The 23,582-nt window shown below is 41.4% G+C and overlaps 1 protein-coding gene and 1 long non-coding RNA gene across 2 annotated transcripts in view; both read right to left on the reverse strand.

The window, feature by feature from the left end:
• Tgfbr3 (transforming growth factor beta receptor 3) overlaps positions 1–23,582 on the reverse strand; it is a 182,504-nt gene that overhangs the window by 83,997 nt on the left and 74,925 nt on the right.
• LOC125355538 lies at positions 646–20,404 on the reverse strand. The gene is made up of 3 exons (XR_007211675.1): positions 19,479–20,404; positions 15,312–15,314; positions 646–657 (listed from the first exon to the last, which is right to left on the reverse strand). It is a non-coding gene; the product is annotated as an uncharacterized LOC125355538 (long non-coding RNA).

Below are 23,582 nucleotides of genomic sequence, written 5' to 3' on the forward strand. Positions count from 1 at the left end.
CCCAGGATCAACTATAGCTCAGAAGACAACAGTCACAAATAAGAATATCCGACTGAAGTTTGTCATAGATTGTCCAATGATTGTGGTCTAAAGTCTAGAGCTGAGGCAAAGAAAAAAAAAAACATGTATGTATGTATGTATGTATGTATGTATGTATGTATGTGTGTGTGTATATATATACATATATATATTTAAGTGGTATCCAACAATTTATGACTTAGAAATCCAAGAAGTAGCTTAAACAAACTTCATCAAATTTATACATATAAATACATACAACAGCTTAGCCTATGGACTTTAAAAGCAATAAGGAACTAATTGAACATAGATGTGACATGAACTGTGAAGGCAAATGGGACTATGGGTGTGGGTACAAATCAAGGGGCCATGACGAGTCTCTATATCAAAGGCTTCCTTATCAATCTTTGGGAATCACAAAGCACTTGAGAATTCCATACAAATATGGACTACCTCTAAAACATCCACATTGCAAAAAAATTTGTACAGCAGGTTCCATGTGAACTCTGGACTAAGAATCCATTAAATAGAAGAGCAGGAAAGTACTAGTAGTAGAAATGGAAACAAAATTATTCCACTTCATGAAACTAGAAAGTGTACTTCTGGTCTTACAATATCATCCTTTCAGGGGAAAACATTCTCAATGGACAGCAACTAAAATACTTGAACATGTAGTTTCTGGGGCCACTTCAACACATACCGGTACATGAGGCTGAGTGCAAGAGTTCCAGCTCTAAGCATGGTCATCTCCAACTGTGCTGAAGAGTCCATCCTGGTAGTGTGACCAGGTGCAAGAAAATCTGCCCTGTCCCATTCCCTGTGACCTCTCCCCACTCCCACCCCACCCATCCCTCCTCTAACAGAAGAAAAGCTCATTGGTGTCATCAGTTCTACAACCATTTAATACATTAGGTCTCTCAGGGCTGCACTTCAACAAACATGTTAGGTGTTACTTCATAAAAGATGCTCAAAGCAAATCTTTTTTCTAGGTATATTTCTGAAGAATCTAAACCTAGTGCTGTCCAAAGTCAAAATCAGTTCTGGATAGTCCAGCCTCTGGCTGAAAAGACAGCCATGGAAGAACGTCCTAGCCCTTGCCCTCACAGAAGCACCAAGGACAATGTTCTCAAATCTTCTACTGGTGAAGGGTCCCAATTTCCAAAGGATTATCTTTGCTAAGGAAAACTAGAACACAGTTTCAGACTCTGCAAATCACTTTATGAATTACAAAAACAAACTTTGAACAGAAAGGGGTGGGGAATACCCACTATCTTCTGGAAGATGTCAAATGAAAATTATTTTAAATTTCTCAGCATTCACATCAAGACGTAAAACATTCCTATCATGGAGAAGTGAAAAGATTTCTTCTTAGGGAAAGACCCTCTGCTCTTGGGGTTTGCAGAAACAAAAGCAAAGTGAGCGACTTAACTGACAGGAGGATGGGACATTTATTTGTCCAGTGTTGCTAAAAAGTGATGATTCATTTCCACCTTTGTGATTCTTTTTTTTTCTTCTTGCCAGTTATAGGGCTTGAACTCAGGGCCTGAGCACTGTCCCTGGCTTCTTTTTGCTCAGGACTAGCTCTCTATCACTTGAGCCACAGCGCCACTCCTGGCTTTTTCTATATAAGTGGTGCTGAGGAATCAAATCCAGGGCTTCATGTATATGAGGCAAGCACTCTACCACTAAGCCACATTCTCAGCCCACCTTTGTGATTCTTTTAGTTTTATTATTATCTTTAAGTGGTTGTACAAAAGAGTTGCCATTTAACAAAGTGGTCTGGAAATACAATTTACCTTGATCAATGTTACCCCTTTCAACATTCTCACCCAGCCCTCCTTACCCCTTTCCTCATCTTCTTTATTTCTGATTTTTAAAAAATTGTCTTGCAGCCATTATACAAAGGAGTTGCCACTTAATAAAGCAATTTATGAGTAAATACATCTTGATCAATGTCACCTTTTCAGCATTCTCACCCATCCCTCCCCTGCTCACCCTTTCACTCCCTCTGCTTAATTTGGTAGGCTATACCTTCGATTCTTGCCTAAAATCTCCCCCTCTTCTCTTCATTTGTCTACCCCTTCCCCCTTGGCCTCACCCCACCCCCTTTGAGTACCCTCTTCCTGGTGTTTTATTTTGCTGAGCTTTGCCTTTGTGATTTCCACCTTTGTGATTCTTAGAACAGCCCTGCAGACCCATGCGCCAAGGAAGTCATCCACACTCCGTATCTAATCCAGGCCTGCCTGTATCCCAGACCTGCATTTAACTGTCATGCAGGCTAGTCTGTATTTAATTATCACCTGTCCCCTCCCCTTCAGAATTAAGGGCGCATGTTGGTTGTGATCGACAGCATCCTGAATCTTGGCCATCCAAGACCTGTATGTAACATAGACCTATGGAGCCAAACCTATTTCAGGACAGTAGGGTTCCATGGCTGAATTCCCACCTGCCTTCCATGTGAGCCATGTGACCTGTAGGAACTGAAATGTGACCCCCCAACTTGACACAGCTGACTTCTGGGGATGGGAGCAGTATTTAGTTAGTTGCTGCTATCATCTCTTTTGTTTGTCTTATTATCTTTAAGTAGTTGTACTAGGGGGTTACCAGTTTATAAGCACAATACTTCTTGAACAATGTCTCCTCTTTCATTATTCTCTCCCATCCCTCCCAATCCCACCCCTCCTCCATTTTCCTAGTTTCATAGGATATGCATTGAATATTCTGACAGAATTCTCTCTTTCCTCTTTCTCTCTCCCCTTGGCTCCCCACTCCACACCTTTCAAGTACCAGCTTCCTGGTATTCATGTTGTTGGACAGTAAATTCATTGTTCTAAGGAGTTGACAGGACTTGAATTCTTCCCTGCAAATATCATACTTGGGTTAATATACTTGTGTACACTTGCATACAACACCGTATGTGTTCAGTCATGCATTTATAAATTAGTTTATCTTTCACATATGAGAGAAAACATGCATCCTTTGTTTCTCCAGGCCTGACTCACTTCACTTTACATAATTTCTTCCAGGTCCTTCCATTTCTTTACTAGTGATGTAATATTATCCTTCCTAATGCACGAGTACAATTCCACTGTGTATCTAGACCACATTTTCTTCATCCACTCATCCACTGAAGGACGACAGGACTGTCTCCATGCTTCAGCTATGGTAAAGAATCCTGCCATGACCATGGTTGCTGCCACCATGTTTTGAAGGGTGTCCAGTCCAAGGAAGCCTGACAGCTGACCTTCTATTTGACATGCCTGTCTTTCACCACTTGGGAATTGGTATAAAAAGACTTCTCCTGAACTATTCTTGGAGCAATGGATCTGGAGCTTTTTAAGAATTTTATTTTTTATTTTCAATTTTTACATTGCTCTGGATTTCTGAAGGATTTCTGTGTCTGTTAACTGGTGCTGAATCAAGGAGTCTTGATCTCCAGTGTTCCTGGCCCACCAGAGTCACCTGACCCTCCACATCTCAACAGAGAACACTGAGCCAGAACTTTCTCACTGCCATGATGGAGGGGTAGAGTTCTTCCTTGATGGCTCTGTCTTATAACTACTGGCTGACCCGGAGGGGGACCCTCAGGGGGATGATAGCTGATTCCCAAACTGCGCCCCCCTTCCAACGAAGGACAACAGTCTCCATTCCCTGGGAGCATCTGAAAGTAATATTATAACCACACACACACACACACATACACATACACACACACACACAATTCTTTTTTTAAAAGAAACTAAAAGTCTGAAAATTGATGCAGAAACAAGTCTTGTCTTCTTTGCTCCCTATTTTGAATGCCCTGGAAAAATACTGGGAACTAAATTTGGGTTGGGGGGGTTGAGGGACATGAACTCATATAAACAGAAGAGTATTTATGACACGACAGGACATGACCCTCTGCAAGGGTCCTGGGAGCCTAGCAAGGGGATTCAGAGACCCTGGACCTTCCTTCCCAGAGCAGCCTGCAGCTCAGCCACTGAGGGAGGAAAGGCAGGGACGCCAAGGACAGTGGGCAGAGGCATGGGCTGGCACAGGAATGCCACTGGGCCCTCAGTGGCCCAGGCAATCCTGAAGATGCTGAAGGCGATGTTCATACTGTTCCTCAATAGGGAACATCTAGGGACTAGCTACGTCCCAAATAGTCCACAAGCTCTTAGGCTCCGGCCTAAAGGACATGACAGTCATGTTTTCCAGACAGACATCTGCATCCAGATCCCAATGCAACGCCCAGTGGCGATTTCCCCATCTCTCAGACACAGCCAGTGAACTCCACATGGAACACAAATGATCTGTTCAGATATTCATCTCCCTTGTCACACTGCGAAGTCCTCAGGGACAAACACTGAGTCACACTGCATTCCTGTGCCCAGCACAAGGCCAAATGTCTACTAAGCAATCAACAAGATTGAAAAGAAAAGATACAAGGATGAATCAATAAAAATTATTAATGATATGTGACTCTAATAATGGTTATGAAATCATATTGTCCTGATCTTCTGCCCCAAAGACAAGAGCATCTTGTTATTAAAATCACAAGAACATTAACTTCACTAAGCAGTTCAATCTTGAACTTTAAAATGGCATCAAGAAAAGCAAACAGGGGCCAGGCACTGGTGGCTCATATCTGTAATCCTAGATACGCATGAGGCTACAAAAAAAAAAAAAAAAATCTCTGAAAGTCCACAAGACTCTGATCTCCAATTAACCAGCGAGCAAGAAGTAGAGCTGTGGCTCAACTGGTAGAGTGTCATCATTGAGCAACAAAGCTCAGAGACAGTACTCAGGCTCTGAGTTCAAGCCCCAACCAGCACAAAACGGGGAAGGGAGGGGAAGGCCATGGTAGCGGGGAAGGGAGAAGATGGGGAGGAGGTGAAGGGAGGGAGAGAGAACTTGTCCAAGCACCGAAATTAGTGCTGGGGGCTGGACCATATGTTGAAAAAATACCTCTGCTATACCCAGGCCTTGTGGGACTACTGGTATGTGAGTCCTGTTACTTGTACAAGACACGGTAAAATAGAAAATATATTTTAATTAAAAATAAGAGGGGAAACTAGAGGAAAGCAAAAAGAAGGGGTGACATTGTCCACACAAAGAAACATGTTCATTACCTGAGTTATGAAATGGTAACCCCTCTGAACATCACCTTACTAAAAATAACAATAAAATTATACTTTAAAAAGGAAATGGAGATTTTATCTTTAACAATCATGCAAATTAAGGTATGTGAAATGTAAAAAAAAATCCTTGAAAAATATGCTTCTTGAGGCTAGATAATAATGATTTTTTTAATTGATAAAAATGTTCCACTATCATTTTGAGGCCCATAATCTTAGCTGTTTCATTAGGCAACTTGATGTGTTTAAAAAAAAACACAAAACAGAAATTGAAACTGCACAAACTAAAGGAATTCAGTGTTTGCACAGGTGCTAAAATGAAAACTGGCTTTCCCTTTTTGCTACCTCCCTGTTACACCTAATAAGAAGGCTCATTCCAATCACTTTATTATTTATAACACTTATATACAATAAAGGATCTGTATATCTGTGTGCTACACAAATTTATTTCCTTTTGACCTGTACTTCTTCTTATAGCCTAGAAATGACTTTTGCTCCTTACAGTAATCTTGACAGATATCAGACTGGTATATGTGTCCATAATGTGGTAAACAGAAATACATAAAGAGAATCACTGCTGTGATCACTAGAGGCTAATTATAAGACTTAGCAAGACTCCAACTTCCACATAAATGTGGTTACTAAAATGATCATTTTGCCAGCACTAAAAAAATAAAAAAAGAAATTTTGAATTCTACCAAACTCTAGAAGATTCTAAATAGTTTTTACTTCATAAGTTCTACTTTAAAATTGAGTCAAATATTTATTAAGTTGAGAGCTGATGGTTTTCTACCTTTTTTTATTATTATTTTTTTGGTTGGTTGTGAGGCTTGAACCCAGGGCCTGAGCACTCTCCCTGGCTTCTTTGTGCTCAAGGCTAGCACTCTACCAATTGAGCCACAGTGCCACTTCCAGCCTTTTCTGTGGTACTGAGAAATTGAACCTAGGGCTTCATTCATACTAGGCAATCACTCTACCACTAAGCCACATTCCTAGTCCCTCTATTTCTTATTTTTAACAAAATTGATACAATCTGTGATTTTTGCCTCCAACTAATAATCTGAAAATACTGTTAGTGAACAATAATTAGGACCAAAAATAGAAAAAAAACAGAAGTAGGAATGGGGATTACGTTATGAATATTTAAAATATCCAAAAAATGACTTATAGAAGTCACTGAAATGCTATTTGTGATGTTCAAACTAGAAAAAAAAAGATCCCTAATACATCTCTATAAAAATGTGATTTGAAGTATTTAAAAATGCTTTTCCCTATCTAAAATATTATTTTGCCATAAAAAGAGAAGAGGTTCTGATACACAATGTAACATGGGTGAAGTGTGAGAACATTATGTGAAGTGAAAAAAGCCAGACACCAAAGGTCACACATTGTGTGTTTACATTTTTATGAAATATCTAGGACTGTGGCGCTTGCAAGGGGCCAAGGAACTGGGAACAAGAAGTTACTGCTAATTGACATGGAATTTCTTCGAGGTGATAAAAATGTTCTGGAACTAAGTAGTAATGGTAGTTGCACAACACTGTGAAGATACAAACATCACTGAATTACACACTTTAAAATGAATAAAATGTTTTAGTCAGGTTTCTTCACAAACACACAGCTGTCTTATAGATAAGACCCCTAACAATGACTTTTAGGAGAAACCAATCTTGAAATGATTTAATTATGACAGGATCTCTCTCTCTCTCTCTCTCTCTCTCTCTCTTTTTCTCTCTCTCTCTCCCTCCCTCCTTCCCTTCTTCTCTCTCTCCTCTACCTCTCCATTCCTCTCTTCCTCTCTCTCTCTGTCTCTGTCTCTCTACCTCTCCTTCTCTCTGGCTGGTCTCAACATTTCTACATTATCCAGGATGGTCTAGAACTTGAGATCCTCTTGTTTCAGACAGAGACAGACAGACAGACAGACAGACAGACACACACACACACACACACACACACACACACACACACACACCTGCCAAGTAGTGGGTACCATGTACATATATACTTGGAAGGCTGAGATCAGGAGGACTGAGGTTTGAGGCTAGCCAAGACCAAAACGTTCATGAGATTTACTGGGCCCTTTCCCCAATTCATCAGAAGAGGCAGGCTGAGTGTGGAATCACTCCTGTCATGACTGCTTATGAGGAACCTAAAAAGGAGGATCTTAGTCCAGGCTGGTCCCAGGGAAGGAAGTGAGACCCTATCTCAAAAACAATGCAGATGAGACCCTCAATCAAGTGATCAAGTGGTAGAGGGCCTGCCTGGCAAGTACCACAGGCCCTGAGCTCAAACCCCAGTACTTTGGATATAGGGACAAAAAAAAAAAAAAAAAAAAGGAGGGACAGGAGGCTAAGCAACACGTCATCCCCAGTTTGCTCAGCGTCCCCTGGGGCTGCGATGTGCTCAGGGTATAGAGAGAGAAAAGTGAGTCAGGAGGAGGAGAGGCAGCGAGCAGCTTTGTCTGGATAGATCTCTTGGACAAGACAAATTAGATCCAAATTTCCATTAGGAAAACAGACTAAAATCTGTCACCATGATAAATTGTCTTGTTTCTCACCAGTGGTTCTGAACTACTTAGTTGGACTGGATGGCCAGTTACCAGAGATATTTTAGGGAAAATATAACAAACCAAGTATAAGCTCAAGACCTCTTGTGATATTAGAAGCTAGAAATTCTGACTTCCTTCTGGGACACTTTCCTTAAGCTAACTTGCAGAATCTCTTTACCTACTGCCCATCTTCATTTCTTCCCCAAAGTGTTTCCTACATTTTTATTTATTTTTTTTTTTTTTTAGAAAATCCATATATTTGGTAGCGTCCTTGAGAATATTTCTCCACAGTAACTATGTCAAGAGAAAGTGACCGAAATCTACTGTGGAAGTGAAGATGGTTCTTTAATAGTTCATGAGGAGTTTAGGAAGCTGTGGTAGTAGGCTAGGGTCACAGCTGGCCAGAGCTGGAAAAATGTGACTCTAAGGGAATTGCTTGCCTCTTGCTTCAAAGTCCAGATTCTGAGATTAGAACTAGCTTTGAGCAAAGCTGTTATGCTTCTTAAAATATTAAATCAAATTTCCCTCTGAACCAATCACACAGGACTGCTGAGGTTAAATAATTTCAATTTGATGGAAACATAATTCTTTGTCAACATAAAGTATAAGGAAATGTGTAGTACTTCAAAGAAAGAGAAACAATGACATTTTCCAGCCCCTTGCAGGACAATATTCTAAAATGCCCTTAGAATGAAAGACACCCAATAAGGTCAATAGTGCCTATGCTGTTTCCACTTCCTTAAGCAAACAGACTTTCTAACCAGAGTTAACAAGTAGCAAAGTTGTATTCTTGTTTCTTCTTCTGTTGATTTTCCCCCTGCCACAGAGGTTCCCAAGGAATGGATAAAATGGGAATCAACCCTTTGTCTTAGGAGAATGGGCACCAAATGTTGAGCTGAGGGTCTCACTCTAGCCTCTAGCTACTCAGAAGGCCTTTGCACCCAGTGAACTGTCTTTCATTTTATCCCTGAAAGTGGGATCCTGGCCATCAACAGGACAGTGAAGGACAATGTAGATGCAGGCACAAGACCCCTGGTGTCAAGCACCTGTTTCATGAATTCCCTGAGCCATGTGTGACCTCCGAAAAGTTCCTTGACCTCTCTTGGCCACTATTCTCATGTTGTTGTTTGTTGTTGTTGTTGTTGTTTCTGGTTTTTTTTCCTTGAATAACAATATAATAGCACCTACCTTTTGGAATGATTATGTGGAATTTAAAAGTGCACATGTATGAAGTTAGTATGTATAATATGTTTGCCCCATAGTTGAGCACAGTGGGACATATGAGACACTATGGGACTTAGTGACAGGCAAGGTATCACTCTTCTCCTAGGACTGTCAATGTCCTGGAGGCTTTTCCAATCCTTTCCCTTCTGAAGCATTCTCCATTCATTACTCTGGAGCCCACCTCTACCACAGCTGTGTATGGACAATACTGCCTGGCCCTCATTTGGAAGATCTATATACAAACTTGTCGAATTAGACTTCTCAGAAAAGTGGAAGTTGGTAGTAATGTATTTAATTAGTTTCATTTTTTTTTTTTTTGCTGCCAGTCCTGGGCCTTGAACTCAGGGCCTGAGCACTGTCCCTGGCTTCTTTTTGCTCAAGGCTAGCACTCTGCCACTTGAGCCACAGCACCACCTCCGGCCATTTTATATATATGTGGTGCTGGGGAATCGAACCCAGGGCTTCATGTATATGAGTCAAGCACTCTTGCCACTAGGCCATATTCCCAGCCCCTAGTTTCATATTTTCATGTAAGATCAATTTTGATCTCATGGGAAAAAAATACTATGCTCCAAAAGAGGACTGCGTGTATGCTGGACACGGTACTGTGTGCCTGCAATCCTAGCCCTTGTGAGGCTGAAGCAGGAGGATGGCAAGTGTGAGGCCACAGTGAGTTCGAGGCCAGTCTGAAACACAGGTATCCCCACCACCACCAAAAAAAGGCTCTTTGAGCCATCAATGATCCTCAAAGGAAGTTCCTTCCACCAATGCTCTTCCTGACCTTCGTTCTGTTGACTCTTATCTTCCACTGTCACTAAACAGCTGCCTCGTGTTAATTCGGCACATTGAAACTACTCACAGCAAGTGCTACACAGCTCCGATGCTGAACGTCTCCCAAAGGCCCAAAGGCTTGGCTTCTAGGGTGGCACTATGGGAGGCACTGTGGACCTTTAGTAGGTGGGGCCTGGTGGGAGGTCCTTAGGTCATTGGGGGGGTGTCCTCAGGGAGATTATGGAACCCTGTTCTCTCTCTGTCTCTCTTTCTGTGTGTCTCTGTCTCTGTCTCTGTCTCTCTCTCTCTCTCTGCCTTTGTCTCATCATGCACTACAGCCACACTGTACTACTTTGCCACAGGCTCCATCAAGAACTGGAATCTTCAAAATGGGGAGCCAGAGTAAATTTTTTCTCTTTATAATTGATGATCTCAAGTGTTTCATTATAGTGACAGAAAACTGATGGATACAAGAGAGGCTGGGACTTGGGATTTTTTAATTATCTTAAAGCTTTGTCTAATACATATAAAAACATGTAATGAGTGAATAAATGAATCCACAAATCATCTAAAAGCAAAACTTAATCTCTTCCATGAGCTACATTTTTCTCCTTCAAGTTGGTCATCATTTCCTGTCACACAATCCTTTGGGTCGCTCTGTCTTCCTTTCTAAATAACAGGCAGATAGTGAAACACAGTGAGTCAGAGCCGCACTCTAGACTAGAATCTCAGCTCTCCCCTTACCAGTCCTGAGGCCTTGAGTATGTGAAGATGCGATAAGCATCTGTCCACTGGTTTTAATATGAAGATAACAGGTGTATAATAATTGTACCCATCCCTGTAGATGTCAGAGGATTAAGAATGTCATTTGCATAAAGCAGTTAGAATGCCAGAACACATAGTAAATATTCTTTGTTAGCTATTCTTAAGTCTACTCTCTTTCTTGTTTATATTCTGTGCCAGTACTGGGGCTTGAACTCGGGGCTTTGTACTCTCTATCCCTTGGTTCATATGGGTTCTCTTTTGTCTATGCTGTCCTTCAAGCTGAAGCAGAAGCTTTCCTCATGGTCCACCAAACACCAATCTGCCCGACTCAACCCTCATCCTTTTCCTGAACCCTCTTCCCTTCTCCAGCCTTCCTTCCTTCTTTCAAACATGGCAACTCCATAAACTTCCCTGCCCTTCTCTCAGATCTTCCTCAGCTCTTTATCCAGACCAGCAATGTTTCCAGGGCTCACTTAACTCTGTCTTCAGCCAGACTTGGAGATGCTTCAAAGGCCCTCTATGATTTGGGAGAGGAATAAGGAACTGTTAATTTTAAAATACAATGTATCCTGAATGAACCACACTGTTTTCCACATTATTTGTTGACAGGAACTGATGGCTTGGCATGCCACCAGCTTGGTGAAGACCTCCACCAGATATAACACCAAAAAAGACTGAGACAGCTGTGAAGGTTTTTGTTTCCCAGGAGATGAAGAGTTTCATGGAAGGCTACGAATTACCACAGCAACCAGACTACAAAAACAGACCATGGGCCTCAGCCCCATGACTCTGCTAAAGCAATTTGTACTCCGTGAAAAAGCTGGGGCACCAATGTTGAAAGATGATCAAAGTAAACATGGCCCCTCAAGCACCATTTTGTTGTGCCGATTTCAAGGCTTCAAGGTTCTATTATGAAAGATGCACAGGGGGTGCCAAGGATTTGCTAGGCAGCAAACTGCCTGCCCCTGTGTGAAGGTCTAGAGAGAAATCCATAGCTCATTTTCCAAAACAACCATTTCAAATTTGCTCTAAGAGTAGACCAGGGTGAAAATGTATACCATGAGATCAAGGTACCCTGCCCACACAGAATAGCTCTTGATCCCAACCCTGGATTAAAAGGAAAATAATAATACTAATAGGTAATTTTTCTGATTGGACTGTATCCCAGGCTGACCTTACATGGACGAGTTCCTACCACATTAAGAAGAAAAAAAAAGCACCCAAACCTTATTAGACATTAAATGGAAAAATGGCGTGTGTCTTAGTGTCTCTGATCTGCTACATAAACTATAGTTTAAACAGGAATTATCAGAAACGGCAACTACAAACTATACCAACTTAGAAAGAGGAAATGTCTTCATGGATTTCTAAAAGCCCTTGAGTTTTATTAGTAAGTTTAATTTCATTATGAACTACGTCAATTAGCTAGTACTTAAAATATACAGAAAAAAATCTCAAACATTTTTAACATTCCAACATTCTCAAAAAGTAGAAGAGAAAAATATATAATTTCCATCAGAAAGAATTTATAGAAAAAAATCCTTAGGCCTTAACTATAGTGGTAGCATTGTTATTACAAGGCACTCATAAAGAACACTTTATCTGGGCATCAGCTACTCAGGAGGCTGAGATCTGAGAATTGCCTGTGAGAGATAATAAAAAAATTGAAAAAAATTTGAAAAAAAAAAGAATTACTCGTGAGACTCTTATCTCCAATTTCACCTTGAGCAAAAAAGCTAAGGGACAGTGCCCAGGCCCTGAGTTCAAGCCCCAGCACCAATATAATAAAATAAATAACCACCACCACAACAACCAAATACAAGTCTATTTAAGGGTAGAAAGAAATCTGTCATCCAAAGTACCCTGAGCAGAAAACATTCAGAAATTCAATAGAACTATGTGTCACATACACACACCTACCAGGTTCCTGTCTGTAGGCCCCAACCCCTGTCCAACGCTGATTGTGAATCTCTCTGGCAGAAAGACCAAGTACACTATGACTGGAATTTCAGCAGGATGTGCAGTGAAGCAGCAAGGGGTTGCAAGCCATGGAATTTATTGTTCCTTGGCCTTGCCATGCCAGCCATTTGCCATGTACCAGGAAGTAATTAGCTATGTCTAACACCTAAAGGGCTTCACAGACAGGAACCAATGGCTCAGCTTAAAATCTTGCTGGTTTCTGCTGGCTTCCCCATTTTATTTCCAGGTTGCAAGTATGACATCACTAAGCTAGCAAAGAAGGATTCTTATTTTACATGTGTCAGACATTTATATAATTCTGTAGCTACTGAATGATTGATATGAATAAGACATGCTGTTAAGCCAATCTTCCCCCAAATGTTAAGATTCCTAGTCATTTAAAAAGCTATACAGTCTGGGCTGGGAATATGGCCTAGTGGCAAGAGTGCTTGCCTCACATACATGAAGCCCTGGGTTCGATTCCCCAGCACCACATATATAGAAAACGGCCAGAAGTGGCGCTGTGGCTCAAGTGGCAGAGTGCTAGCCTTGAGCAAAAAGAAGCCAGGGACAGTGCTCAGGCCCTGAGTCCAAGCCCCAGGACTGGCCAAAAAAAAAAAAAGGGCTGGGAATAAAAAGCTATACAGTCTATGTATGTAGTTTAATGAGTCTTGAATGTTGAGGGTGAAACTCTAATTTTAAGATCAGCTAAATAATCATACAGGTTGTGTACGACTATTGTACGAAATGTGATGGGAGACATACGAACTTAAATTTGGGAAATAGCACTAAGTAATAAAAGGATGCAAGAGTGAATCAGATGCAAACTTGTTCTCTTGAAGTTCATGGCTGCATGGGGGCAAAAAGACATCTGGATATAAAAAGGGTGTGGTGATGCATGACTATAATTCTAGCACTTAGGAGGCTGAAGTAGGAGATGGAGAGTTTGAGGTTAATTGGACTACACAGAAGACTCTGTCTCGAAAAAATAAAAAGGAAGAAGAAAAAAAGAAGACATATAGATGTATAGATTTCGCCACATCCTTGAAAGCCAAGCACACCTAATCGCTGAAAGCAGCTGAACAATACAAGGTCACATATAACACAATTTACTTTTCAGAGATACAGTCTAAGGCACCCCTCCTGAGAAACAACAAGGACATTAACTTCTGGCATAGAACCACTTAATCATTGCAATTCGTTAACTCATACTTGGTCATCTGACCAACTTGCCCAAAGGAATAGATGTCATTAATAGAGATAAGAGAGTTTCGAAAAAGCACGTTATACAGGACCTTATTCCAAGTCTTCTATGGTGCTCTTTTAGATGATTACTGAATCACCAGGGAATATCTCCACAAAGTGAACAAATGAAACTGCAATCTTCAACCTCAAATCTCCTAGACTTGGGGATTTGGGGTTCCTGGCTTTACTCCCAAATTATAAGCTCTTACAAAATATTTGGTGAGTGATGGGTATTCTCTACTGAAAAACAGTTGATAAATCAACCATGTGAGCTGTAAACCTTGAACAATTCTACAAGGACTATCTCATGGGGCCTGGTAACTCTAGTCCTGGTTATAATGTTCTATGCAAAAATCCCTAAAGCTAAGTGGGAAAATAGGAAGAACGATAGAAAGGGTCATACAGATCAAGATGCACTCATAACATGACTTGTGGAATTGGAACTTCTTCACACAACCACTTAATAATAATACTTTTTAATTCAGCCACTCTGGAAAGGAGTATAGAGAGGTTCCTCAAAAGGCTAAACATAGAACTCCCCTTTGACCCAGCAGCCCTGCTTTTGGGCATCTACCCAAAAGATTACAAGCAGGATCACACTAAAGCCACCAGCACAACTATATTCATAGCAGCACAATTTGCCATAGATAAAATACGGAACCAACCCAGATTCCCCTCAGTAGATGAATAGACCAAAAAAAGTGGTACATATATACAATGGAATTCTATGTCTCTATCAGAAAGAATAACATTGCTCCATTCATAAGGAAATGGAAAGACTTGGAAAAAAATCATATTACGTGAAGTGAGCCAGATCCAAAGAAACATAGACTCTATGGTTTCCCTCATTGGTAATAATTAGTACACATCTAGGATAGGCCTAGCAGAAGATCACAATAGCTCAATAGCTATGTACATATGAACAGATACAATAATGCTAAGCAAAATGAACTCCAAGTTATGGAAATAAGTGGTTTGTCATTGTTGTTATGTTCAACATACCATGTGAAATTTTGCCATTTTCTATTGTCTTTCTTCCCCATGGCTTTACCTGATATCACTGTAACTGATCTTGGTACCCTGGGTATTGTATATACGTTTATCTGAACTAGGGGAGGGAAGGGGAACATCAAGGGTAAAAGGTGAACCAATGCAACAACAATACTTACAAAACAATATGCTATAAACCAACTGTACAACTCAGGGGTGGGGGGGACAGAGGGGTTGGGGAGGGAGGAAGGGGAAGAAAAATGAGGGAGGGGGTAACAAGTTTGATAAGAAATATACCCACTGCCTTATGTATGAAACTGTAATCCCTCTGTACATCACTTTGAGAATAAGTAAATCAACTAAAAATAATAATAATACTTTTTAAAAATCCCTAATGCCTTGCTTGTTAAAATTCTCCATGATGCAAGAAAGACTAGCTAAGGCCTTTATGGAACCTTATATCTCTAACCTGCAAACAAGGTCACCCCACTTTACTGCACAGTGTCTTTCTGAGATGCCTTCCCTCCTAAATCTCAACCAAGACATCACAATAAGTGACTCATATTTCCTGTGCATGCTTGAGACAATCTGGAGTCATAATCTCATTACACCTCATATTCCAAAACAGATCCTAAGAGAGTTGGTAGTGAACTGTTGGAGAATAAAAATAAGACTGTCTGGTTTCCTGGAAAGAATCGCTTATTTTTGCCCTTAGTGAGAAAAAGTTCTCTTTCCTTGCCTGAGAAGAAGATGGAAATTCATTTTCATCATAAACCAAAATACTGGTGCTCTCTAATTTTATTTCTTTCTAATGTAAGATTCCTAGCATCACAGGAAGGAAGGAAGGAAGGAAGGAAGGAAGGAAGGAAGGAAGGAAGGAAGGAAGGAAGGAAGGAAGGAAGGAAGGAAGGAAGGAAGGGAGGGAGGGAGGGAGGGGGGAGGGAGGGAGGGAGGGAGGGAGGGAGGGAGGGACAGAGGGACAGAGGGACAGAGGGACAGAGGGAGGGACAGAGGGAGGGAGGGAGGGAGGGAGGGAGGGAGGAAGGAAGGGAGGGAGGGAGGGAGGGAGGGTGGGAGGGAGGGGCAGGGGAAGGGAGGAAGGGGAAAGGGAGGAAAGGAGGGAGGGAGGGGAGAAGGGAGGAAGAAGGGAGAGGGAAGGGAGGGAAGGAGGGAAGGAAGGAAGGAAAGAAAGAAAAGAGGGAGGAAGGGAGAAAAGGAGGGAGGGAAGAATTAGAGATAGAGGAGGAAGGGGGAAAGGAGAGAGGGTGGGAGTTTTGCTAAAGTATCTTACTTTCAGCTTCTCCATCACCATCGATAAAGGGCTAAATCAAATGCACAACCACTGCTAGCTTTAAAGGTTTTTTTTCTGAACTACAAAGAAAGAATGGGCTGAGGTAACTGAGTTGTAAATGTCATAAATGACAGAACACACTAAATACTTTGTATAAACACAAGGAACAATTGACAAAAGTTTAATTTAATCTGCCAAAGTGAATAGAGGGGAACAAAGCAGATCTTTCTCCTTTCAACAAGTGATATATACTGAAATGAATTTAGCTCATTTTTCAGACCAGTGTGAACTTGTTGCAGCTTCTTCCTTTCCCTTCTTTCCTTCCAGCCTCCTTCCTTCCTTCTTTTCTTTTCTTTTCTTTTCACTTCTTTTCTTTCTCTGGGGCAATATAAGCCCTCCTGACTTTTATGTTTGGCAAAAGCAAAGAAAGCATGCAAGACTCTGAGTTAATCCTAAGGTTAAGCCATCACTTTACCTTATTATTTAAAGCAGGTAGTGTTGACAGGATAATAGTCTTGACAAGTTCACTTATTCAGTTTGGCTAATTTCTTTTAGATACACTTTTTGACAAGAGAGAGAAATAATTTCTACTGAATTTAGGGAAAACTATTTTTTTCTGTTTTTTTTTTATTGAGCTATGTAGCTTCCAAGATATCAAAACAAGATATGAGAACGGTGATAGTGGTTCTACACTCATCAGATAAGTGGCATCAATCCTGAAGACGGACAAAGGCAGTTCTCGGTTAAAGCAAGCATCTCACAAGGATCCGACCTCCCTTTCCCTGACTACTTCTCCCTAGCTCTCCCACTGTTTGATCGTTTATAAGGCTCAGTTTCTGGTTTTGGGTGTTTTTTGTTGTGGTTGTTGTTTTTATTAATTAAATTTTGTTGACAAGGTATTGTGCAAAAGGAGTACAGTTACATAATAGGGCAGTGAGTACATTTCTTGTGATATCTTACATTCTCATTTTTCTTTCCTAGATCAGGTAGGCATATATACAATACCCAGTGTACCAAAATCATATACAGTAGCCACATGGCGTATGCCAAAGGAAATTCATCTAGAACTTTAACTATAACGTCAACAATAGAGTTTGCTTATCCTTGTCTTATATGATCATATATACATAGCTGTTGAGCTACTGTGATCCACTGAGAGGTCTATTTTAGACCTTTTTATGTTTAGTAGTTGTTTGGTTTTAGATACATAATGTAAGGTCGCTGACCCAAACCTGTGGAAATACCATTTGACAAAAAGTTGTTTGTTAACAACTGAAGAATTCATGGGGGGAAAGGGAAAGGGGGAGGGTGGAGGGGGGAAATGAGAGAGGAGGTAACAAACAGTACAAGAAATGTATCCAATGCCTAACATATGAAACTGTAACCTCTCTGTACATCACTTTGACAATAAATAAGGAGGAAAAAAAAGAAGTTTTTTGTTTTGCAGACCTGGTCTCTACTGTCCCCCCACCCACCACCACCCTAACAGTCATATATCAAGGAGACCATGCCCCTTTGTTCTCTGTGTTGTAGGCTTGTCTCACTCAACATTATTTGTTCAAGTTCTGACCATTTCCCTGTGAATACCAATATTTTATCATTTCTAATTGCTATGTAGTATTCCATTGTATATAGGTACCACATTTTTTGGATCCATTCATCTGTAGAGGGGCATCTGGGTTGTTTCCATATTTTGGCTATTGTGAATTGTGCAGCGATAAACATGGTTGTGCAGATGTCTTTTGGATATACTGAGACCTGTTGTTCAGGATAGATGCCTAGGAGTTGTATGGCTGGGTCATAGGGTAGGTCTATACTGAGCTTCTTGAGGAACCCCCATACTGTTCTCCAAAGTGGTTGTGCTAATTTGCACTCCCACCAACAGTGGAGAAGGGTTCCTCTTTCCCCGCATCCCCTCCAGCATTTGTTGTTGCCTGAGTTCAGAAGTTTCTGGTTTTTATATAAAGCCTTTCCTAAGCACCCTCTTCTTGAATACCCAGAGACCCACCATCTTCAAAACCACCAGGAAGGGGTAGATGTATCACCATGTCACTAATTTCAGAACAGTGCATGCCACATAAACACATACTTGATAGAGGACTCAATGAACTCATCTATGAAAGATAGAGGAAGAAGGATAAACCAACTGACATAAGGGAGTAATCCACAGGATCTTGTCATTTACACTTTTATAAAATTGAAGGGGAAACAAACCAGAAAGCCTACTGGCTTCTCTTTAAAGCCTATCTCCTGATGAAAGGTCACTGCCAATAAGACAAAAATAACCAGCTTTCAGCCTCCCTCAAAATATGCAAGAATTCAAGATCAAGTCATAATATATTTCAAAGTTCACCTGATCCCGCCAGCAGAAGCCTTACAATGCTGAATTTGGGGGCATGTGAATGATAGATCATTTTATTGAAACATTTTCCAAGATTGCTTCCAAATTCAACTCCATGATCTCTTTTTTCCCCTACAAGGCAAAACATTAACCTGTTTCCAAGCTATTTGGTAATATTTTGGCACCAATAATTCAGTAAAGAGAGTTGTTTGTACAGAATAGGGCTTTCGTTAATAGCAGGGCACCCCAACCTGTCCCTTGTTCTCATCTCTTCACCAATAGAAGTCAACTCAGCTACTCACATTTAATTCTTACCAGATGGCTGTTTTACTGCAATTCAAAGACTTACCTCCAATATGATTAAGTCAACAAATATCACCCACAGCAACCTTTAAGCCACATTTAAGAAAAATGGGGGCTACACTGACCTAAACAGAGCAGGCGCAGGGGAGAACTCTGTTGCATCCATGTTGCCCATGGCAAGTTCTCAAGGTAAAAGGAGTCAGGGCTGCTAGGGACTGAACTTGTGCCACACAACACATGCTTCACAAATAATGACTTAATGATCGCAAAACAAAATAGATATCCATGCTTTGGGAAAGCCCATCTTGTCCTCTGCCCCCTCACACTGCCTATGTCACCCCCCATCCAACGAGCCACACAAAAGCCAGTTGGTTTCTGCCAATTACCTAGCCGGTCACTTTGAGTAGAACATTTCACTTCTCTCAGCCTCAATTTCCACTGCCAAACTACACAGGCCCTGGTCTGGAGCTCCAGGTTCCATCCCACCCCTGCCCCTAATGCCACATTTCTGAAGAGAAATTCCACCATTTCTTTTTTTTTTTGGCCAGTCCTGGGCCTTGGACTCAGGGCCTGAGCACTGTCCCTGGCTTCTTCCCGCTCAAGGCTAGCACTCTGCCATTTGAGCCACAGCGCCGCTTCTGGCTGTTTTCTGTATATGTGGTGCTGGGGAATCGAACCTAGGGCCTCGTGTATCCGAGGCAGGCACTCTTGCCACTAGGCTATATCCCCAGCCCAAATTCCACCATTTCTGTGCCCTGGAGTATATTCCCACTCCCAGAAAACCACCATCACAGATGTGCTAGAACAATCAGTTTTCCAGACTGCAGGGGTCACCTGATAGATGGTGAGAGAAAGCTAGAGGCTTTTCCAAATCTATACTTGGGAAGTTGGGGAACAAACATGAACACTCAGAGATCTAATAACCCCCCCTTCTTTAGCCATCAAGTGACCCTCCCAGCATTAAAGATGGCATCGATTCCGCTGGTTTTGCTGAACTGCTGAATACCTACTGTTCTCAACAAGCACCCCGAACACTGTCATAGCTGCCAAGGTACTGGCTGTCCTCAACACACCTCACACTCCTCAACCCGACTCTTGTGTTATTTACCAGTCTCTTCTAGTCTTGGAAAATTCTGCCTCCCACAACTAGCCAAACCACATCCCTATTTCAGACTTCGCCAAATTCTCACCTCCAAAACAGCAATGTGCCAGGCTAGCGCACCTGGCTCCAATTACTTCAGCAATGCGCTAGCTCCAGCCCTGGCCTCTTCCAACAGGTTTCTTAGCACTTGTTTATCTCAGCCCAGCTGCAGTTGATTAAGCCCATGTGGTCAAGTTCACGTGTGTTTGCTGTGTGTAGGGCAGTGCTATATTTCTGCGTCTCTGTCCTTCCTGTCCACAGGTGTCGTTCTTTGTCCTTGGATGCAATAGATCTTGAGCTCAGGCTGTTTCCTTCCTCCCTCCCATAATTCTTTGCATGGCACACACCCCATGAACCTGTGCTCCTCATGGTACAACTGTCTGGTTCTAATTTACATGGAGCAGGCCCTTCAACCAGCAAATGGACATGATCATCAATTCCTCTAATCTTCTGTATTTCCAGAGATAAAAGAGAGGGAGGAAGTGTCACATGTGCATCCTATCCTGACAGAACAGTAGAGCTGTTTGGAACAAAATCACATCATTTAAATATGTAAGGAAAAGCTAAGCAATGAAAGTTAAAAAAAAAAATGTGCTCATAAGACTGTGGCTGAAGTAGGAGAGCAGCGTTAACCCTGAGCACAAAAGCTCAGGGACAGCATCCAGGCCCTTAGTTCAAGCCCCAAGACTGGCACCCAAATTTTTTTTAAAGGGAGCTCTCAAGCAACAAGAAGTCAGATATGCCTCTAGGTCTGCAAATCCCACTTAATCCAGTTTTTTTAATAGGTCATCAGATATTTTAAATACACATCTCAGCTCCTGAGCCACTGTATGCTGAGGGTTTGTTTAAGGATACTTTATAGTTTAACAGTTCTAGAAATACTTTCACCTCTGATTTTCTAAAGATATTTTCACTACATACAAATGTTACTGTTTTTCACATTAGAGGTCTGGACTAACTGCACTAAATGTATCCCCAAAGCTGGGCACTGGTGGCTCATGCCTATGATCTTAGCTACTCTGGAGGATGAGATTCAAGGGTCATATTCAAAGCTTGGCAGAACAAGAAAGTCCACGAGACTCTTATCACCAACTAACCACCAAAAAGCCAGGCATAGAGGTGTGGTTCAAGTATTAGAGCACTAGCCTTGAGCACAAAAGCTCAAAGACAGTGCCCAGGCCCTGAGTTCATAGATAGATAGATACATACATACATGGATATATTTTATATATTAATATACATATTATTATATATTAAGAATATATACATATATGTGTGTATATATATACCTAATTCCCAAAGCAGCTTACAAAAATAGCACAGAAAAAATATTAGAGTTCAATTTCCCCAACTTCTTTATATTGATAAAAGCAAGCAAGTGGAAGGGAGGGAGGGGAAGGGAGGGAGGGGGAGGGAGGGAAAGAACGACATATGATTCTATACACTTGCTAAGTTTAAACAAAGAAAGATCATGATAGGTGGAAGACCAAGTCCTGTATTAAAACACACACCAGTGCTGCTCTGATGTTTTGAAATCCTACTTTTAGAAGGATTACTTGATGCCTGCAGCATACATCTCAAAATCAACAATGAGATTTTTCAATAAAATACAACTAATGAGAAATTTCCAAATATAAAACTATAAGCCAGGCACAGTAATCCACAATTATAATCCCAGTACATGGAAGGCTAAGGCAAAAGGACTAAGAGCTCAAGGCTCTTAGTGTAGTCTGGGACTACATAGGGAGAGACACTCTTTAAAAAAAAAAAAAAACTGTTGCACCAACCTATACAGAGTACTGTTGTAGTCACTGAAAATAATATCAATGAACATATAGAAAATGTATCCTCATGAAGATTCTAGTTGGAGAGACAGTAAAGAAATACGTTTCAAAACAAATGAACATACTCAGTGTACATATGTGAAAATGGCACTAGGAAATGAAGAGATGGGTGGGGATGGGATAAACGGGAAGAGGGAGAAGAGTAAAAGGGGTGACACTGATCAAGATGCACTATGTCCATACAAGGACATGTCAAAATGAAACCCATTTTTATAACCATTTGAAGATAATAAAATAATGAATGAATATCAAATAACGATATATTGTTAAAAGTACAACCAACCTGAGGAGGCCACAGGTGGAGAATGACAATTATTTTACTTGCACCACTGCTGGGGTTTGAACTCAGAGCCTGTACACTGTACCTTAGCTTTTTCACTCAAGGCTGGCACTCCACCACTTGAGCCACAACTCCTCTTTTGACTTTTTGGTAGTTAATTGGAGATAAGACTTTCATGGACTTTCCTGGCTGGGCTAGCTTCAAACTATGATCCTCAGATCTCAGCCTCCTAAATAGCTAGGATTATAGGTGTGAACCACTGATGCCTGGCCTTAAAGCTAACTATTTTAAGTGGTGTGATGGGTGAAGGCCTTTCTGCAGAGGTAACACAGAGCAGGGGTGGGTGAAGGAAGGGAAGGTGCGAATCGGGACCAATACCTAATGACAGTGAGTAATGAGGGGATGCAGGGAGAGTGACAACCATTAGGGACCAGGAAGGGACTGAAGACTACATTCTCCATGTCATGGGGAATCACTGCATGAAGTTGGGTTGGTGAATTTAGCAAATTAGGCTAAGTATTTAAATAATCCTGCTATTTGCCATCGTATAGAGGATAGACCTTATTAGCTAATGATATAGTAGCAGACATTTATTGAAAGATGATTATACTCCAGCCAATGTTCTAACCCCCTATCACCTTACAGCTCCATAACTGTTTAGCAACCGGATGAAACTTACCTCATTATTATCTCAAGAGGAAAATGGGAAATAGAGAAGTGAATTAAGTTGCCCTAAAACAATACAACAAGGCTTCCAGTGTAGACACTTGAGATCCTGCCTCCTTAAAAGTCTGGGTTAGAAGTCTAACTGCCTATCAAATAAACACATGATGCTGGCTGAGACCAAAGATGATGGTCAGGGCTGGGGATATGGCCTAGTGGCAAGAGAGCTTGCCTCATGTACATGAGGCCCTGGGTTCGATTCCCCAGCACCACATATACAGAAAACGGCCAGAAGTGGCGCTGTGGCTCAAGTGGCAGAGTGCTAGCCTTGAGCAAAAGGAAGCCAGGGACATTGCTCAGGCCCTGACCAAGGCCCAGGACTGGCCAAATAAAGAAAAAAAGATGATGGTCAAAAGTGGGCAGGTTCCACATATATTCTCATGGATGAATAAATAGAAGATATGACATCTGAGGCATAGATAATTCCAGAGTGTTTGGCTTTGGCTATGAGGTAGTGGGGTCCTTCACAGAGGTGAGAAACACAGGAGGAAGAGAACTACAGACAGTAGGACCACAGCCACGCAGGAACAGCTCCCAAACTAAGGTGAGACAGAAGGTATGTATTCCCTGTGGTGCTATAAGAAATTGTCTGAACTTTGCAGGCCTAAAACAAAAATTTATTTTTCTCACAGTTCTGAAGATGAAGATCCATGGGTCCAAATTCAGGTGTCCAGGAGCTGTACTCTTAGAGGATCAACCAGAAAGCAATCCCATCCCCCGCAAACTAAAGGAACACCACACTGCCCTTCACTAGTTGCAATCCTTGTCCTAGAGTCCTAAGTAGACAGAAGCCACCTGTGTCTCTTGGCTCTACGTGTTTATTTGAAGGAACTCCTCCTGCCCCTTGGCCATTTGTGGTCCTTCCCATATGTTACAAATATGCTTTCAGTTATTTCCATTTCTTTGTCCACCAAATCCTTTCCCACAGTTCCCAACAAGGAAAGGCAGCAAAGCATTCTTTTTCACCTGGTCACCATCCCTTCACCCTCCAGTGGTCTCACTCATAAGCAACCAATTGTCTG

This window comes from Perognathus longimembris, chromosome 7 (assembly GCF_023159225.1).
Source record: "Perognathus longimembris pacificus isolate PPM17 chromosome 7, ASM2315922v1, whole genome shotgun sequence".
NCBI classification, from domain to species: domain Eukaryota; kingdom Metazoa; phylum Chordata; class Mammalia; order Rodentia; family Heteromyidae; genus Perognathus; species Perognathus longimembris.